This window comes from Manacus candei, unplaced genomic scaffold, assembly GCF_025592945.1.
Source record: "Manacus candei isolate 608988 ecotype Guabito, Panama unplaced genomic scaffold, ASM2559294v1 h1tg000161l, whole genome shotgun sequence".
In the NCBI taxonomy this organism is placed as follows: domain Eukaryota; kingdom Metazoa; phylum Chordata; class Aves; order Passeriformes; family Pipridae; genus Manacus; species Manacus candei.
The window spans coordinates 139,572-154,730 of record NW_026138209.1 but is presented as its reverse complement, the minus strand read 5'-3'; the positions used below and the strand labels follow the sequence as shown (position 1 = coordinate 154,730).

The window sequence follows — 15,159 nt, the reverse complement described above, 5'->3', positions numbered from 1 at the left end:
TGTGTTTAACTAGAATTAAATTAGCAGTGTTTAAAGAAATCTTCCATACTAGGACAATGTCTGTTTGCTTTACTGTGATGTTTATTACAATGACTCTTTAAATGCTCTACAATTCCATTGCATGGTAAATTATGAGTGTAATGGTGATTTTACACTGGGCTGTAATCAGTGCCTTCACACTTTGCAAATCATTCAATGAAATCTGGGTGCCACTAAAATAAGAAGAAATTTTATTTTTTACTTCAGCAGCCAAGATTTCACTTAGACAGAAGTTTTGTTTGATCAAAGAGTGAGAGAGATCTCATCAGGTACAAAATCACAGCCTTTTAATGAGTGTGAACATGGAGCATTCTCTTTTCAAGGATAAGAAAAACAATGCTGTTCCAGAAATTTCCATTGTGGGGAGTACTTGATGGAACTGGATGGAAGATTGTACAAAAGGGAGAGTGACAGAGGACAAAGGAGTATTCCATTGTGAAGTTACTGCTGATCACTGTTTTACAATTATGAGACAATTTTTTTTCCAACATGCATTTCTTTATTTACACTGTATATACTTATTTACAGTTAAAAATTTCTCTGTGGGATTTTTCTCTGTAGTTTCGAAAATGAATTTTAAAAATCTGAAATTTTATATCTGAATTCTTGAAACTCTTTGCATAATTAAAGTATTTTTCCTTCATATAGCTTGTTTCCAACCAAACAGTAGCTTGGATACCACCTGAAAGGGGATATCCTTGTGCTGTAAGGAGTGGAAAATGTAAATCCCTGCAAAATTCTGAGATAATGAGACAAAAAGGCCACTGAGAGTGAAGAGAGAAAAGGAGAGAGAAAGGGAAGATACAGCAGTTTATTCTTTTCTATAGTAATGATATTTGCCAAACATACCTTAATGTCTGAGATTTCTGATGTTGTTTGTTGGCTTTTTTACTGTCATCAGGTGAGTGAATATGACCTTTATGCAAAATAAGACAAGATCACAATTTTTTTTTCAAACTAAAAATAACCTCTTAATTTTCAACTTGTGTTAAAGAAACCTTTTTCCAGAGTTCTCTGCTGCCTTGCCATATAATTGAAGTGAGGGAATGAAAAAGTGCCCAAATAAGTCAGTCATGCCAAAGTCAAGGAAATCAAGATTTGGCCTTCTACCTGCATTTTAGAGAAAAACTGTCACAGCTGTCTCCCAAATAACTTTGATAGAAGAAAGAAGAAAACTGGACTTGAGTTCAGTTTGTGTTCCTCTCAGGAGATGTCTTTCCCGACACTGTCCCTGCTCTTCTGCACTCCCAGGGAGCACTGGGACTTTGTTTTTCATGGTGATTTGCTCCCTTCTAGCCCAGTCTGCAGCCATTGGGATTTCTGTGTAATCAGAAGTTCTGCTCAGATTTAGTGAACAAGTGAGAAGCAGAACTGGTACACAAACTCTCTGTAGTCTGTAGCGTATTAATGAGTAAAATTCTCTCAGTTTTAAGCAGACAGTTGTGTTATTTATCATAGCAAATAAAGTAAAGAAGAATTAGTGAAAATGGGGCAATGCTTGTAATTCTTCCGCATATCTCTAAAATATTTCTTTGTGTGAACTCCTTTTCATCACTCCATAATTGTGTTACACTTATTTGCCTTTTCTGTGACTGTTTCAGAAGGAGGGTTTTTCTGTTCTTGTCTTCACAGCTCATAACTTTTATTCCTGGGATCAACTGTCTTCTCACATTTTTAAAAAAGCAGATTTTTATGATGTGGTAAGTATTAGTGAGCACAGTATGAGTGAAGTCTTGCCAGAGATTTCATTACTACTTCCTTACGTTCACATCCTACATTTATAGCACTGTGTTGGCTTTTAAATTTATTCCTAAAGTCGTCTAGACTTTAGAGAAAAAAGAAAAAGAAGGAACAGGAAAAAATAAGAAAAAAAAAAACCAAAAAGAAAGAACAAGAAAAAAAGAGGAAAAAAAAAGAGAAAGAAAAACGAAAAAAGAGGAATAAAAAAAGGAGGAATAAAAAAAGAAAGAAGCGAAAGAAAGAAAAAGGAGATAATAAAAGAAGACAGAAAAACTAAACCCCCAAAGGCCTATCCTTTCTCGCCGCAAGGACTACAACTCCCACAATGCACCGCGCGGGGCGGAAGCCCAAAGAGGGCGGGCAGGGGCCGTGGCCGCGCGCTGATTGGCTGCGGGGCGAGTTTCTAAGGACGATGCGCGCGCAGAGCGAGCGCCATTTTGTCCGCGTGGAAAGAAGTGCGGGAGAGGCGGCGTCCGCTGCGCTGAGCTGTGAGGGCTGGGGGGGCGGCGAGAGCGGGGTCTGGGGATCCGCTCGGGGGCTGCGGGGAGCGCGGCTGTGGGTGGAAAGGCTGGAGGGCTCGGGAGGGTTTAGCGCGGGGGTTCGGGGGTTCCCGGGGTCTTTGTGAGGGGTCCCTGAGGGGGTTCGGTGTCCTGAGGGGACTCAGGGAGGAGTCTGAAGGTCCCTGAGTGGGTTTGGGAGTCTCCAAGGGGGTTTTGGTTTCTGAGGAGATTTGGGGGGGTCCCAGGTGGGCTTTGGGGGTCTGTGAGGAGGTTTGGGGGTCCTGGGGGGCTTTTCGGGGACCTTTTAGGTAGTTTTGGGGTCTCTAGGGGGTTTACGGGGTCCCAGACTGTTTTGAGGGTCCCTGAGGGGGACTGGAGGTCCCTGAATAGGTTTGGGGGGTCCCAGATATGTTTTGCGTGTCACTGAGAAGGTTTGGGGGGTCCGAGGGCGGGATGAGGTCTCTGAGGGGATTTGAGGGGACCTGGAGAAGGTTTTGATGGGTCAAGGGAGGAATTTCAGGGGTTTTGAGGGGATTTTGGGAGGTCCCCTAAAGCCCAGCAGTGGGGTTCAGGGTGTCTCCCAGCCCCAAGGGGTCCTAGGGATGCCCCCCAAAATCCGGGTGGGGGGAGATGTACCACATCCTGGTAAGGGGATCCCAGTGCCCCCAGTATATCCCAATGACTTCCCAATGACCCTCAGTACAGCTTAATAACCCCCTCAGTAACCACCCAGTGTGTCCCAGTGACCTCCCACTGCCCCCCAGTATGGCCCAGTGATCCTCCAGTGAGCACCCAGTAACCCCCAGTATGGCCCAGTAACCTCCCAGTGTCTCCCCATGTGTCCTGGTAATCCCCCAGTAACTCTCCAGTTCTCTGCCAGTGATCCCCAGTGTGCCCCAGTTCACCTCCAGTCCCTCCCAGTGTCCCTCAGTAACCCCCCAGTGCCCCCTGGTTCCCCCCAGTGTGTCCCAGTATCCCCCAGTAATCCCCCAGTGCCCCACAAAGCCCCCCGACTGTCCCCAGTGTGTCCCCAGATGCCCTTGACCTTTCTGTGAGCGTGGGGGGGGGGCGTTTTTGTTGTCAGAGGGTCAAGGGGGGGGCTCCTGGGGTGAGAATTAGGGTTCGAGACATCAGAGATGGGGTTTGGGGACAGTGGGGAGGGGTTTGGGAACAGAGGAATTGGGGGTGTCAAGGGGGGAACTGGGGCTGTGAGGAGGCCCTGGAGACATTGGAGACACCAGGGGGGTCTTCGGGTGTCAAGGGGGGAACTGGGGACACCAAGAAGGTCTTGGGGACACCAGAGGGGGTCTCAGGACTCACCTGCTTGTGGTGCAGTCCCTCATGTCCCCCCCTGGCCCTTTTAACTCCTCCCAAATGTCTCTTAACCTCTATTTTCCCTTTAATCCTCTCCCCTCATAGATCACTTTGATGCCCCAGTGCCCCAAAACCTGTTTTAACTCCTGCAAATGCACCCAAAGCCCCCCAAGCCCCCCCAAATCCCCATCCAACCGCCCCCAGATCCCTTCAAATCTCCCCAGTGCCCCCTCGAATCCCTCCCAACCCCCCCAAAGAGGGATCACCCAGACCTTGGGACAGGAACACAGTGGGCTGTACTGGGGGCACTGGACTGTACTGGGAGGGCCCTGGGGGGGGCTCAGGTGTCCCACGAAAAGGTGGCCCAGCTCCAGGAGAGATCTGGGGATCAGTGAGGAGGTCCTGGTCTGTCCTGGTCTGTACTGGTCTGTCCTGGTCTGTACCCCCAATCCCCAAAGCCCCTCCCCAGCTCCCCCAGGACCCTCCCAGACTCCAAAGCCCCCCAGGCCCCCCAGGCCCCTGACATGGTCCTGCTGCCTCTTGAGCATCTCCAACTCCTGCAGAACCAGGCATTTCATCAGCAAATGTGCAGGTGACACCAAGCTGGGGGTGTGTTGATGTGCTGGAAGGCAGGAGGGCTCTGCAGAGGGACCTGTGTGAGGAAAAGTGTGTCAGCAGGAGCAGGGAAGTGATTGTTGGGCTGGACTGAGCGCTGGTGAGGCCACCCCTGGAGTGCTGTGTCCAGCTCTGGGCCCTGAGTTGAGGAAGGCCCTGGAGGGGCTGGAGCAGGAGCAGGGAAGAGCAGCGAGGCTGGGGAAGGGAGTGGAGCACAAGTGGTGTGAGGAGAGGCTGAGGGAGCTGGGGGTGTTGAGGCTGGAGAAGAGGAGGCTCAGGGGAGACCTCCTGACTGTCTACAAGTCCCTGCCAGGAGGTTGGAGCCAGGTGGGAGTGGGGCTGTTCTGCCAGGAAGCAACAGCAGGACAAGAGGGCTGGGTCTTGAGCTGTGCCAGGGGAGGTTTAGGTTGGATATTAGGAAGCAATTTTTTGCTGAGAGAGTCATCAGGCCTTGGAATGGGCTGGGCAGGGAGGGGGTGGAGTCAGCATCCCTGGAGGTGTTGAAGGTGAGAGTGGATGTGGCCTCAGTGCCATGGTCTGGGAAGCACAGCGGGGTTGGATCCAGGGTTGGACTTGATGATCTCAGAGGTCTTTTCCAACGTGGCTGATTCTGTGATTCTGTGATTGCCATTCCTATGGCAGCACATGCTTGAGGCTCCATCCCCAGGGTGATAGAGATGTCTGTCCATATCTATCTCCAAGGTTAGTCTGTAAATGTGTGGTGTTAGAAAAGCAGGCTGAGTTGTGGGCTGGTTGTAGAAGGAGAAAGAAGCCCAGAGGCCAGTGCAAGCAGGCAGCCCTCAGCTTGCACCTGATGTCCCCTCCCTGCAGGTTCCTGTCCTTGAGCCCAGGCCCTGAGGTGAGGCTGAGAAGTGGCGCGGAGGTGAGCCCAGAGCTGTCCCTGAGGTGAGGCTGAGAATAAGTGCAAGGCAGAGGTGCTGCTGAGGAAGGAGAGCCCCGTGGTGGGGAAGACAAGAAGCTGTGAGAGCCCCGAGCAGGTGCTGTGTCCATCCCCTGTGTGCCAGGTGAGCTGGGGCTTTGCTGCAGAGCTGCGGGCGCTGATTTGAGCGTCTCCAAGTGCTGAGATGGTGGGCACCCAGGAACACAAACTGTGCCTGGCCACGGAGCCTGCAAGGAGGAGCAGAGACAGCCCTGGCAGTGTGGGGGGGCAGGTTGTCCCTGTGCCTTCCCCTGCAGGCCCTGGCTGTCCCTGCTGGGCCCCTGTCCATCCCCATCAGGTCCCTGCCCGTCCCCCCGGGCTGAGCTCCCCCCAGGAAGTGCCGTGGAGCTGAAGCTGCTGCCATCCCCCCCTGCAGCCGCTGCCCCAGCCAAGGGAGCAGCAAAGGCAGGGCCAGGAGCAGAGGCAGCAGCAGGGGAGCCCTGGGGGGGCCGGGAAGCTCTTGTGTGGGTCAGGAAAGAGGCGCTGGGCACGAGGCCGGGGCTGTGCTGAGCAGGCCCAGCCCTCACATCCCCCCAGCCAACACCGGCTGCCCGGGGGGCTTGGGGGGGACCCCCAGCCCGTGTGCCCCACACTGAGCTGGCAGAGAGAGAGCCAAGGGACAGGGCCACGGGCAGGGCCACGGGTGAGGGACAGGCAGGGCCATTGCAGGGCCACGGTGAGGGCACAGCCTGTGGCAGCAGAGCTGCCCAGGGCCGGGGGCAGCCGGGGGTGTTGGTACCAGCCAGTGCTGGGGCCGAGCAGAGCACGAGGCCTCTTGCAGACCCCTGGGGCAGCCTCCCACTTGCCAGCCCCACCCTGGTGGGGTGACACTGTCCCCTCCCTACAGGACACTCCCCCTAAAAACTTTCAAGGGGGCCTTTTGTGTATATTGCTGATTGATGCTGGGGACCTGAGGGAGCCTCTGCAATCCCATCCATGGGGCACAATCTCCTCTGCAGAGCTTGACTCCCTGCAGACTTTGCAGGGAAATCTGTGCTGGCAGCTGCATCCTGAGCCCGAGGGCAGTTTGTATCCCTGAGTGCTGATCAATCCTGGGGACCCAAGGCATCCTCTGCTGTTCCATCCATGCAGCAGGAGTCACCCTGCTGCCCTTGACTCCCTGCAGAGGAACAAGTGCCATCTCTCTGGGAGAAGCCAGATGCTGCCCCCCAGGCCATCAGAAGTGGTGCTGAAGCCTCTTTCAGCCCAGCCCTGGGTGCAGTTTTCTCATCCCCTCACTGAGTGCCCGCTCCCCCAGCTGGCACTGACCAACCAGGGCGTTTGGCACACTTGGTTTGGTGGTTTGGAGAAACAGCCCCAGACTGGCAGGGGGCCAGAGAACCTCGAGGAACAGCCCTGGAGTGTTTTAAGTGACACTACATTAATACAGCTTTTGATTAATATATAGTAAGTCAATCAAGTGCTCATGAAATGACATCACTCCCCTCATCCTCACAATTAAACACCATGTTTTTGGGCTGAATCTTCATATTTTGGAGTATTTTCTGGCTAAACTTTAAGTTTTTGCCGTTTTTGGGGAGGGTTGCTATTTCTGAAGGGGTTGCTATTTCTGAAGGGATTTTTTGCCTGAATCTCGATGGTTTGGGTTTTTCGGGGCTGAATCGTGGTGTTTTGGGGGGTTTTATGGATACAGGATGCCCGGTGAGTTCTAGAGATGGACTTGGGCAGGAGGAACCCCCAAGCCAACACGCTCAGCCCTTGTTTTCCCCCCATCAGGATTTGTCCTTCCCAAAGCTTGGGCGGATGGAGGAGGAGGCTGCGAGGAAGAGGAAGATGCCTTGGGCCCCCCAGGCAGGTGAGGAGGAAGTCAGTGTCCCTTTGGGCGGGTGTTGTGCTGGCTCTGTCAGCCCAGCATGGCCCCGGCTGCAGGACAACCCCGCTGGCGCCGCCGTCCTGCCGGGGCCGGAGTTGGGGGGATGTCCTTGGCCTTCCCTGTGGGCCGGAGGCAAATCCCCTGCCTGTCCTTGTTGCTTCCTGCCCCAGGCCCCGAGCTGAGGACGGAGAGCCCGGAGGACAAATCCCCCCGTGAGAGCCTGGTGGGAGAGGCCGTTTTGAAGGGCTCCCCGGCGCAGGAAGGCAGCGGGGAGGAAAAGGGCCGGAGATCCCCCTGCAGGAGGGACTCCAAAGCCAGCCCAGGGTGCTCTGAGGAGGAAAGAGCCAGCGTGTGCCGGGAAGGCGGCCGGAGCTTGAGGGGGAGCTCTGAGCTGGTGGTCCCTGAGCAGCCTCCCAGCAGGGAGAAACCCTTCAGGTGCTTGGAATGTGGGAAGAGCTTTAGGTGGAGCACCAGCCTCCTCACCCACCAGCACATCCACACTGGGGAACGTCCTTACACGTGTGGGGAATGTGGGATGAGCTTCAGTGACAGCTCCACCCTTCGCAGACACAAGCACATCCACACCGGGGAACGACCCTACCCATGTGGGGAATGTGGGAAGAGCTTCAGTGACAGCTCCACCCTTCGCAAACACAAGCACATCCACACTGGGGAACGTCCTTACATGTGTTGGGAATGTGGAAAGAGCTTCAGGGACAGCTCCAACCTTCGCAAGCACCAAGTCATCCACACTGGGGAACGGCCATACACGTGTGGGGAATGTGGGAAGAGGTTTCAGACCAGCGGGAATCTCGTCAGGCATGAGCGGACGCACACAGATGAGAGGCCCTTCCGCTGCACTGACTGCGGGAAGGGCTTCAACCGGAACTCCCACCTCATCACCCACCGGCGCATCCACACCGGGGAGAGGCCCTACAAGTGTGGGGAGTGTGGGAAGAGCTTCACCCGCAGCTCTGCCTTGACCCAACACCAACGGACCCACCAGTAAGAGAAGCCCCACCAGTGCCCCGACTGCAGGAAGAGCTTCGGCCGCTACTTCCACCCCGAATGAAGCCCCTGATGGGGAGGCAACCCCTGGAGTCCAGTGACTGTCAGTCCATCCCTTTCCACCACCCAGTCCCCTTTCCCAGGGGCAGGTTCTTCCAACAGAACCCTTCTTGGGGGGTGTGTGGAGATTCCTGCCTTGGCTGGGGACCCCCCCAGGGTCACTCCTGGAGGTTGAGAGCAGAGATCCCCCCACCAGCGTTGGTCTGGGGGAGTTCCATCCCTCTCTAATTAAGAATTTCTCGTTTTGTGGCAGCTTGAGTAGAATTGCTTCAACAATTGCTTTAGTGTAGAGCACTGTCCTATCTTATCCTGTACAGGTAGTTTTAGTGTATATATTGTGCACTAAGTAATTCTGATGAAGATCTTTTGTCTGATCATTTGTATCCCTAAATAAATTCCTTTTTATCAATAGATCTGATTTGCCATCAATAAAACCTAGGGGACCAAAGTGATTCAGTCACACTTCTGTAATTCCTGTAAACTGAAACTGTTGGCATGATCCAAGGTTGAGATTGGATCCAGCAGCCCCCAGCACCGTACAGTAAGTTGTGAGCTCAGAGGGGCCACCCCCCTTTCCCAGCCCTCCTGTGCCCAAAGGCTCCCATGGGACCGTTTATCCCACCACACTACCCCTGCTCTTTTACCCTTCTCCCTGTTCCTCCCACTTTTTCATAGTCCACTCAATCCCCAGCTCCAATTAGGATCACTCTGGGGGTCCCAATCCCCATTTTTCTCCCCTCTCTCACCCCTTCCACATCATCTCCCCACTCCCCAGCCCTCTCATGCTCAGTTTGGGGGTCCCACCCTCCTCTTTCCCCACTCTCCTGACCTCTCCCACTTATTTCCCATCATTCTCAATGGTCCCCCCCTCCACTTTTGGGGGGTCTCACTCCCCTCCCACTCAGTTTGGGGTCCCACTACCCCTTTATCCCCTCTAACCCCCCTTTTCCCACCGACCTCCCCCTTCCCACCCCCCGCTCACCCGAGAGCTCCTCGCCCGCAGCCGGGGGGGCTCCCAGCACCACCAGTGCCCAGAGAAGTCCCCCCAGAAAAGGGGTTGGGTGAGGTCCTGGGGGGGCTTTGAGTGTGTTTGGGGGTCCTCGGGGAGCTCTAAGAAGGTTTTGAGGGGTTCCCAGCACCTTTTGGGATGAGCTGGGTGCCTACTGAGGGGCAGGTGCACTCCCAAAGCCCCCCCAGAGTGGGTTTACACGGGGGGAAACAGGGGAGTCCCTATTCCCGATCCATCCTGGAGCCAGTTCTGCCCCCCCCAAACTCGGCTCCACCCCTCGTTATCCACCCCCCCTCCCCCACTGCCCCGCAATAACCGGGACTGGGGAGAACTGGGAAGCTTTCCTGGGATCAGGAGTGGCAGCAGGGGAGGGGGGGACACACGACCCCCCAAAATCCTCACAGGGACAGGAGGGGTCCAGGCTGGGCCCGAGGCCCCGGGGAGGGGCTGCGGCCGCCGCCGGCTCAGGAGCTCTGTGGGGAGAGAAAAGGGGGTGACAGCGGGGTGGGGGGTCCCCGGGGGGGCACAGACGCTCTGGGGGGACACACGACCCCCTGGGACCCCCCTCACCTTCTGGCGCAGGTAGAAGCCGAGCCCCAGCGCCAGGGAGACGAAGGCCAAGAGGAAGCCCCCGGCCCCTCCTTGGCAGCAATTGCTCAGGCTGATGGAGCCCGGCAGGGCCGGGGCCGCCGGCGGTGTCCGATCCCGGCAGGAAGCGGGGAGGGCCCCGGGGAGCGGCGGCGGCGGGCGGGGCCCTGGGGGAGCCGCCCCGAGGGGTCCCCGCCGCCCGGGGCACTGAAGGAGCCGCCCCGGGACGGGCCCTGGCGGGGGTCGCCAGAGAGGGGGGCGAGCTGGGAACAGAATCAGCTCCGGAGAATAAACCGAGGGAAACCAAAGGGCCGCGCCGGGGGAGTCTCCGCCGCCCCGGAGCTGAAAGAGCTGCCCCGCGGGACGAGCGAGGAGGGGCGGCGGTGAAACAGTCGCCCGGGGTGTGGCGAGGGAGATGGGAATGGGATAAAAGAGAGAGAATAGAGAGAGAAATCGCTTTGTTCCCCCCCTCCCTCCCCACCCCAGCTCCCTTTTGTATACAGATAAAAGCAGGGATCGACATGTGCTTCCCTTCCCCCTTTTCCCCTCAGGGGATGAGAAAACAAAAGAGAAAACCTTGGGAAAGAGGGGGAAAAGCCAACTCTGCAAAACCATCTCCTCCGAGATAAGTTGTGCTGCCAAAGGAAATGCTGACTCCAGAGGTGCCCAAGTGGTGGCAGAGCCCCCACCCTGCACACTCACACACTTCAGCTCAACATTGGGGTTTTCCCCTCCCTGGCACTGCCCAGTCCAGCCCCTCCCTGGTCCCCCCATCTCCCTGCCCCTGCCCCAGCCCAGCAGAGCAGCACACTCAGGTCTGGCCCTGCAGCAGGCCATGGAGGCCATGGAGCTCAGGGACAGGCCCTCTGGGGCTGCAATGCTCAGCACATCATCAGCTCAGGCAGCTCCTGCAGCCCCAGGGCCAGCCCCGCTCCCCAGCACAGCAGCAGAGAATCGGCCCCGGGCTCCTCAGGCCCCATTTGCCATCTCCAGGGGCACTGGCCACCACCAGCACCAGCTGCAGCAGCCTCAGCCCCTCAGCCCCCACAGTGGGACCCTGAGGGCAGCACACGGACTCCAGGGAGAAACCAACAAGGCAAGGACCCTCTGGGGAGTCTGCTCCTTGGCCTTGTTCTTGAGAGCCCTTGAGAAGAAGAGCTGAGGCTTCAGGCTGTGCCCGGAGCAAATGGAGCCCCTTGTGTGGTGGAAAGAGTGCAGTGGAGCCCAGCTCATGCCAGCAGTGCCATGGCCACAGGACTGACCCAGCCCAGCCCAGGGACCAAGGCCCAGAGCACTGAGGCCTCACCGAGGCCCAGAAGGGGAGGGGGGCAGGAGAAAAAGAGCAGCTCTCAACAGGCCAAATGCTGCTGCTCCCTGGCACTGCTGCTGGGCTGGGACTCTGTTTCCCTGCCAGACTCACCAGAGGTCTCAGAAGATTGAACTCAGAGAAACAAGTCACTGAAGGATCCTTGACTTTGTTTCAATGCATTCCTCATTTACCCAGGCTCTGGGTCAAATTCAGGATGTAGACAGTGAACTAGACATGGGATGAATAATCAATATTCACTGTACACAACTTTATCCCAGGAGAAAAAACACATGAAAACCCTGACCCAGCACCACAAAAAACTGAGCAGGCAGGCTGGAACAAGGAGTCCCATTCTGAATGCTATGGAAGAGAAAACAGGCCCTTTGTGCCTTCAGAAAAGCATCCAGTCATCATTTCCCTCAGGGCATCCTTGAAGCAAAAGACTTCTTAAGACAGATGCCAGAGCTTGGCAGCAGGCTGTCCTTCTCAGCTTGGAAAATCTCTGCTAACTTACCTAACAATGGTACAAACCCCCCACATTAATGTTGTCAAACAGCTGCATCTGCAGGATTCATGTTCCAGAGTTACCTAATGCACAATTATCACACCTCTTTTTAAATTTAAAGGGGAGGAGAAAAAAAGCAGGGGGTAGGAGGAGACTCCCCACCCCAGTCATCCATCAAGTGTACATCCTGGCCACTGCTCCCAAGAAATTGAATATATGCTAAAGAGATATAAAAAGACATCAAAAGCTTTCAGATATAAAAGTGCTTCAGAAGCTAGATTTTAAGATTGCCAAGTGGGGTTTTGCCAGATTATAAAGTTGACTGAAATGCCAGGATACTGCATTTTGGAAGCAGCAGCAGCTCACATATTGCCTTGTATTAGTGGCTGAAGTGTATTGCTGATTCCAAAGCTGGACTATCATCATCTGTGAAGGAGATAAATGAATAAATGAAAATTGGCATTCCCTACCAACCCTGCTACCTTGAAGCACTCTTTTCAAGGGCGGCCTCCACAGGAAAAAAAAAGTGAAAACCACTTTATTTTGATTATAGTGCTTTCCCCAGGCAGGAATTTTTATTTCAGTTAGAATCTTTGAACCATTACATTTTCAGTGAGGCATTTTTATATTTACAGTTGACATCTTCATAGAAGAATGAAACCTTTGAGCAACAGCTCTAAAGCATGAAGGTTGCCTGCAGGAAATACTTAAATTATTTTACATCCCAATGGAGCCTGTTGTTTTTAGCTAAAATTTAATAAACCTGAAATCAATGACCTTTCTATTACTGAAAACCTGCCCTTTGGAAAACTAACTTTCCCAAAAAACATATTTTTGTGAATAAATGCCAAACAAAGGGCTATTGAAATCTAAACATTTTCTCCATTTATACCTTGTGAACATTTAGTTCCTAAATTCCCGACTGCTACCTAATGTAGAGAACAGTGGTGCCTTGGTTGAATCACACATCATTGATTTCAGAGTGTCACAGGGATCTCATTGACAGAAATCAATTGGAATCCAAAATCAATCAAATATGTTCGTGCACTATCATTCATTGAATTTGAATATCCCCAAATTAATTGTAAGCATGTGAAAGAACCTGGAAATAAATTTTGAAAAGGTACAAAAATAAAAAAGAGTAAACTTTGAGAAGATAATAGTGCATCTGAGCATGTTTCATGCCTGCTGGGGTAAGTTAATGGTGAATCACACCTTCCCAGCACAGGCTGAGATATATTCTTTTTGGAACATGAAAATACCCAGGGACTGAAGGCAGAGGACACACCAGTCAGTGATCCAGCATTATTTTATGAATAGCCTGTTACACACCCAATATCAAACATGCTGCCAGGATATTACAAAATGCACAAGGATGTTACACTCTGAAAAACTGCACATTGTAAGTGAGCCACTGCACTTCAGGGAGAAAGAAAGGAGAGAATTCCTGAATCTCTACCAAAAAAAACATGAATAGATGTAGCCACTTACCCAAAGAGCTGTTCTTGTTGCTGAGGACTCCTCTCTAAACACCTTGACCTGTAATTCTGTCAAGGTAATAAATCCTCCCACTCATCACAGCACACTCAAAAGCACCCTGCTATTTAATTTCAAGGGAAAAATGGCCCAAAGTGTCTAAAACATTTCCTTTTGCTCCTGTAAAAGTGCTGGCATTTTACTTCCTTCCTGATAAGCCAGTGTCAATGGACCTGATTGTTCTTTTCTTATTCAAAGGACATCAGTAGTTCCAAAACACTCTCCATCTTATCAGGTGTCTGAACAGCACAGTTACTGAAAACAGTTTGTCCTGCTCCTCTCTCCTTCTGCCAGGCTATCAGATAAACCTAACTAACTCTCTGTCTTTACACACAATCAAACATAAGCTGTGTCTTCAACCCACTGCAGCCTGTTTCTGGCATGTTACAGGTTTGCTGCTTGACATCAGTTGTACCCAAAACAGCAGCAGTGAATTAGCTTAGAACAAAAGGGACACAGGATAGGAAGAAAAAAGAGAAACATTTTGTGAAGTAAGAATGATCACTCTCATCTCAGTAGTTCATAGGTATTTATCTGGTGCTACTTGAAAAAGAGCATGGAAGCAGCAGGATTCAAATGCATTCAAAACAGACCTGACAAGGGCCTCAAGAGTAGAAAAATAACTTCTTTTTTTGTGTATTTTGTTCTCCTGTCCTCTAGGAACTGTCTCTGATTTGCAAGGGGTGAGAAAGTGAAAGAAAGGAAAATGGTTACAGCATCTGAAAGCATTTAAATACCTTTACTGTTTTTGTCAGTAACAAGACTGATTTTCATGATCCAACCTTCATTTGGCATTAAAATACCCCCACAAAAACAAACCAAAAAAACACTCTCCCCCAAACAAGCCTCTCAGCAACTCTCTTTTTCATTCAGTGTCTCAGATACAGAATTTTCAGTGCTGACTACTGAGGAATAACACAAGATCAACTCTTTCAGAAGGGCCACAGCTTTGAAGATTTTGCTTCCTGCCCAGCCCTAAGGAATAGGCACAGCATCTCCCTTCCTTCTTCTCAGGATGACAGGATATCCTCGGGATGAGCACAGTGTTGGAAGAGTTAAACATTAACCTGGCTGTGCCCTGGGCACTCTCAACTGGCTAAATGGAAAGTTCTGGAATGCAGGGAGAAATCCTGAGTTGCAGCTCTTTGATTAAGTACAGCCTTCTTTAGAAGCTGAAGCTCCAGCCCCTGAGTGGAGGATCCTTCCCACCCCTTCTCCCACTGACAGTCCCCCTAAGCAATAAAATATCAAACATAAAAAGACAGTGGCATTCATCCTCCACAAAGACAGGACCAAATCCTGCAGCCAATTTGATGACAGAAAAAAAATTTAAAAGGAAATAAAGAATACACAGAAAATTACTTGATCCTTTGTTACATTTCCAGTATATGGAGAACTACACAAACTGCCAGTAGCAGAGTGCTCAGAGTACACAAAGGAGTGTGATTTCACCATTTTGTTAAATGTTGGTTTTACTAGATTTTTGTTTCCTGTATTTCTTTGAAAATATTCACGTGTGAGATTGAAAAAAGTGTTTCTTTCAAAAACAGCTCTAGAAACCAACCCAGAAATAGGGGGAGAGGGGTGAAAGAGCAGCAATAACACGTACAAGAATGGTCTGAATAAAGCAAGTCACCTCCTGCCCACCCATCCTGGCACCTGATGGGAAGGAATTTTGCAAATGCTTAGGAACAAGCTAGCACTACATTTTAGATATGACTTTTTCATCTCTACATCTCCAGGACTTTAAACTGTTTCATGTCTGTAAGGGGGGTACTTTTGAATTAGATGATCAATGGAGCATAGAGGCTTGAGAAAGGAATCATATTAGGATGTGAAACCAGACAGAGTATGGTACAATGTAACTTCATGGCACAAGCGAATTGTAAGGTCCATTGTGCTTTTTAGCAAGTCAGCCTGATATCCCCTATTATCAGAGCTGAGTTCTTCCTTGGTTTTGCTACATATTGCAAGATAGATACATCTACCCTTGAAACACAGTGGGAGAGGTCATCCATAGGGGTGAGAAAGATGCTGGTGAGAGGAAGATTCTGTGGGCAGGGGTCGCTGGCCCCTTGCCCTACAGCAGGGCATGCACAGACTGTTGCTATCAGGTGATGAACAGGCGGGGTTTGGCTGCCACTCAGGCATCACCTTATACT

The 15,159-nt window shown here is 51.9% G+C and overlaps 1 protein-coding gene and 1 pseudogene across 1 annotated transcript in view; one reads left to right on the top strand and one right to left on the bottom strand.

The window, feature by feature from the left end:
* The window catches only part of LOC127463453 (zinc finger protein 91-like), a 307,626-nt pseudogene that overhangs the window by 154,288 nt on the left and 138,179 nt on the right, over positions 1–15,159 (bottom strand).
* LOC127463460 (gastrula zinc finger protein XlCGF7.1-like) overlaps positions 5,118–15,159 on the top strand; it is a 99,828-nt gene continuing 89,786 nt past the window's right edge. Inside the window, exon 1 of the mRNA XM_051772876.1 lies at positions 5,118–5,233. The gene's annotated coding sequence lies outside the window, so the exon portion shown is untranslated. The remainder of the gene's footprint in view (positions 5,234–15,159) is intronic.